Below are 4,908 nucleotides of genomic sequence, written 5' to 3'. Positions count from 1 at the left end.
TTGTAGCCTTTGAATCCACCCTGGTTTTGCATATAACGGAGCTCAGCAAATTTCCTATCTCCTTCTTGAACTGGAACCTCTTCTTCACCAATGAAGTGAATGGACTTTTGTTGGCTAAGGAGGATCTTGTCAAGCTTCTCATTGACCATCTTCAAATCCTTCTTGTACTTGTCCTCTTGATCAGTGGAGGTGGACCTTATTGTTCTGTCAAAGTCCTCATTGTAATTGCCATCTGACTGAGCAAGATTTTCAACCAATTCCTATCCTTCTTCCACATTCTTGTTGAGGAAGTTGCCAGTTGAGGCTGTATCAAGAAGCATTCTGATCTTGGGAAGCACTCCTCTATACAAAGTACTTAGGAGGGACTCATTGCTGAAGCCATGGTGAGGACACTGAGTCTGGAATCCTTTAAACCTCTCCCAAGCTTCACAAAAGCTCTCATTATTCCTTTGAGCAAACCCATAAATTTCATTCCTCAATCTAGCAGTCCTAGCATTGGAGAAGAACTTGGCCAAGAAAGCCTTCTTGCAAGCATCCCATGTGGTGATTGCTCCAGTTGGAAGTGTCTTCTTCCAGAGATGAGCTTTGTCTCCAAGTGAGAAAGGGAACAGCCTAAGCTTGAAGTCATCTTCACTCACACCATTGATCTTGGTGAGACCACATATCCTATCAAACTCATCAAGGTGGTCTAGGGGATTTTCCATTGGCAACCCATAGAACTTGTTGGCTTGAATCATGGAGATCAATCCACTCTTGATCTCATAATTGTTGTTTGCTACTGTAGGAGGCACAATACCAGCTCTCTGGTTATGTGTGTTTGGTGCATCTCCAGCACCAATGTTTCTTGCCCTTGGAGCTTGTTGATCTTGTTGCTCCATTAGCACTTGTTGTTCTTGTTCCTGATAGATCCTTGTTCTCTGCTGTCTTAGGTCCCTTGGTGGTCGGTTGATGTGATCTAGGAGTCTCTGAAGATTGTGATGACCCTTTGACCTTGTTTGCATCAACAGGCGCGAGTACAGACTCGAACAGGCACTCGGTCGAGCTGATGTTCATATATTTTACCATGTTTTCCCTTAGTTTATTCACATCTTTTGCATCTTTTTCTATCCATTTTCACCATTATTGTGTAGCTTTAGGACTAATCATGCATTAGAGTGTAGTTGCATTGCATTTGCATCTTTCATGCATAAACAGGTGATTTTGGAGCTTAAGGAGCATGGAAGCAATGGAGAAGAGATGTGAAGCAATCATGAGGAGGAAACAAGGGAGTTAAGGCTGAAGAACCAAGATCCGGAGTCCAGCTCGACCAAGCACTCGACCGAGTGGGAGATGGACTCGACCGAGTGGAGTTACACAGAAAAAGCCAGCCCGACCTGTCACTCGACCGATTCGTGGACCACTTTGACTTTTCCCATTTTTAGGGCTTCCACTCCCCTTCCTATATAAGGCCTTGTACCTGCAGCCACCAAACAATCTAGATTTTCTAGTCCAGCTTTTCAGATATTCTAAACCTAGTTTTTACCTTTTTAGGAATATTATTCCTTTTGCATTTTTATTTCTTTTTTTGGATTTTGTACTTAGAAAAGAAGAATTTCCTCATACTTGTTGGTTGAATAACTTTCTAAGTATTGAGATTCTGAGTTTGATTTCTTCTTTAAAGTTGTAGATCTTTATCTTATCTATCTAATCATGCAAGTTTCAATATTTTCTGGGTTTTTGACTTTGTTCATCATGTCTTGTTGTGAGTAGTCTTCTTAGGATCTTGAGGATGGGTTAGGATGGATTGATCTTGTGGTATATCTGATTTGATCAAGCTTGATTGTTGTAGATCTCTTCTAGGCTAGATGTTCTTAATGCTGATCCTATATCTGAGAGGGTAGGATCTGATCTCAAGCTTTTTAGCATCACACCAATGTTTAAGAAGCATAGATAAGGCTAGATCTAGAGCTTACCATTAGGCTTGCTAAGAGATTAGAGGTCTTGTTTGGTTTGAGATGTATTGCTTAATGCCTGCTAGTGTAGATTCTTTTCATTGTGAGAGCAAGTCTAGGATTGCATGGGTTTGATTGTCTCTTGACCATGAGAGTGGGAGAGACTTGTCTTGGATTAATATGTCTAGAGGTTAGCTCATAGCATTGCTTGAGATTTGTTGATCAAGTTAGATTACCACAATGATTAGTTTATCCCATGAATCCATCCTCAGAATCCTACTTTGTTTATTGATTTTAAAGTCTCAATCTTGTTATTTGCTTGCTATTTGATCTGTGTTTGCTTTACTCTGTTTTTATTGCATTGCTCTGTTTTCCCGGATTTGTCTAGCTCGACCACTCACTCGACCTACACTCGGTCGAGTGCTGCTCGAGTTCATCGCCAGAACTCTTGTTTATGATTTGTGATTGTCTTGTTTCATTCCTGTTTAATTTCCATTGCATTTACTTAGCATCTAGTTCATTACTTGTCTTGCATTAGTTCATATCTAGAGTTTACAGTTTCTGTTTCTATTCTTAGTTCATAATCATTCTGTTTTATTTGCATCTAGTTCTTAGCTCTTGTAGTTTATTTTCTGCATTTTATCATTATCATCATAGGATTGTTAGTGACAAACATCCTTTCATATTTGTCTTAACTTAGATTCATATGCATATCTTGATTGTTCACAAGCACTCAGACTGGATTGACACCTCTTATACTGCAACTGCATAAGGGGAATTGAAACACCCATCATTCCATTCATATATCATCATTGCATACACCATCATTCACCACAACCAACAAATAACATGTTTCAATTTGGCGCCGTTGCCGGTTTGAGTTAGTTTTTGTGACATTTAGGATCCATATTAGTCTAAGATTAAGTTCTTTTATACATTTGTGAAGTTTCTGCACTTGAATCTTGTGTTTGGGGTTGAAGTTCCATTTCAGGTACCACTCGACCAGACACTCTTCTAAGGCATAGTGACAGTATCAACAAGTTGAACAAGGGTTTGGGATCCAAGAAGAAGAGGGTTGTTCAGCAACAACAAGAGGTTCAAGTAGCTATGGATCATCAGGATCAAGTTCAGAGACCAAGACATATTGGTGCTGGAGATGCACCCAACACACACAACCAAAGAGCTGGCATTGTGCCACCAACTGTTGCCAACAACAACTTTGAGATCAAGAGTGGATTGATCTCAATGATTCAGGCCAATAAGTTTCATGGATTGCCTATGGAGGATCCACTTGATCATCTTGATGAGTTTGACAGAATATGTGGTCTTACCAAGATCAATGGAGTAAGTGAAGATGGTTTCAAGCTGAGGTTGTTCCCTTTCTCTCTTTGGGACAAGGCTCATTTATGGGAGAAGACTCTGCCCACTGGTGCTATCACTACTTGGGACCAATGTAAGAAGGCTTTCTTGGCCAAATTCTTCTCCAATGCTAGGACTGCTAGATTGAGAAATGAGATCTCTGGATTTGCTCAAAGGAACTATAAGAGCTTTTGTGAAGCTTGGGAGAGATTCAAGGGCTACCAGACTCAATGCCCTCATCATGGTTTCAGTATGGAGTCATTGTTGAGCACATTGTATAGAGGAGTGCTTCCCAAGTTCAGAATGCTTCTTGACACAGCCTCCAATGGAAACTTCCTCAACAAGCATGTAGATGAAGGCTGGGAGTTAGTAGAGAATCTTGCTCAGTCAGATGGCAATTATAATGAAGATTATGAAAGGACCATACGGAGTTCCTCAACTGATCAAGAGGACAAGTACAAGAAGGATTTGAAGATGGTCAATGAGAAACTTGACAAGATACTCCTCAGCCAGTCCAAATCCATTCACTTCATTGGTGAAGAAGAAGCTCCAGTTCAAGAGGGGGAGAATGAGTTTGCTGAGCTTTGCTATATGCAAAACCAAGGTGGATTCAAGGGCTACAATCAAGGTGGTTTCAAGAACAACAACCTATCTTATAGGAGCACCAATGTGGCTAATCCACAAGATCAAGTCTACCCTCCTCAACAGCCTCAACAGCCTCAAGGGTTCCAAAACTATATTCCCAAACAACAGCAGCAGGTGTTCCAGCCCCAGTTGTGTCCCCCACCAGGGTTTCAAACTAACCAAGGCCAAGAACAAGACCTTAGAGCTATGATACAGCAGCTGTTGATTGGTCAAACACAAGGGAAGATTGAGGAAGCCAAGCAGTTTGCTGAGCTAAACCAAAGGCTTACATCCCAGTATAATGACCTGAACATGAAGTTTGAAGGTCTTAACTCTAGAGTGAAGTACATGGAGAGTAACATAGCATCTACTTCAGCTCCAAAACCCAACCAACTCCCTGGAAAAGCTGTTCAAAATCCAAGGGAGTTCACAGCCAAAGCCATCCTACTTCAAGAGGAAGAAGTCACTGAGGACAGTGCAGTCCAAGTTTGGGGGAATTCATTAGTTACTGAAGCCCCAAGTGACATCTGTGCAAAGCAACAGGAACTCGCAGGAGAACTCGACCAGGAGATCGAGCAGCCACTCGACCGAGTGCATGCTCAAGTGGTCGATCGAGCTGGGGACTCCGAAGCTGTCAAGCCTGCTAAGTACATTCCTGCTGCTTACAAGCCCCCATTGCCATTCCCTGGGCGTTTCAAAGCACAGAGGATCAAGGAGTTAAGGGAAATCATTGAGAAAAAGGAGATGTTGGCTAAGCAACATGAGGAAGAAAGGGTTTTGAGGGAAGAAGCTTTGGTTGGGAAAAAGGAAGAAGTGATGGCTATTCAGGAGATCATCATTGCCTATCAAGAAGAGGAGAGAGGACCTGCTTTGGAACAGTATAAACCATACCCTCTCTATAGAGATTTCTTGCTTGATTTATCAGTGAAGAAGGCTCAAGCTCAAGATGAGAAGGATCTTGAAAACCTTGGAGGAGTGATCATCTCACTTAAGC

General features: G+C 41.7%; 2 non-coding genes across 2 annotated transcripts; one reads left to right on the top strand and one right to left on the bottom strand.

Annotated features, from left to right (window-relative positions):
- The first annotated feature begins 375 nt into the window (after positions 1-375).
- Positions 376-482, top strand: LOC147919228 (small nucleolar RNA R71). The gene has a single exon (XR_015594258.1). It is a non-coding gene; the product is annotated as a small nucleolar RNA R71 (small nucleolar RNA).
- A 2,949-nt stretch (positions 483-3,431) lies between these two features.
- LOC147919227 (small nucleolar RNA R71) lies at positions 3,432-3,538 on the bottom strand. The gene has a single exon (XR_015594368.1). It is a non-coding gene; the product is annotated as a small nucleolar RNA R71 (small nucleolar RNA).
- Positions 3,539-4,908: the final 1,370 nt, after the last annotated feature.

Source organism: Camelina sativa, chromosome 20 (genome assembly GCF_030686135.1).
Source record: "Camelina sativa cultivar CO46 ecotype springtype chromosome 20, ASM3068613v1".
Lineage (NCBI taxonomy): Eukaryota > Viridiplantae > Streptophyta > Magnoliopsida > Brassicales > Brassicaceae > Camelina > Camelina sativa.
This window is presented reverse-complemented; position numbering and strand designations above follow the sequence as displayed.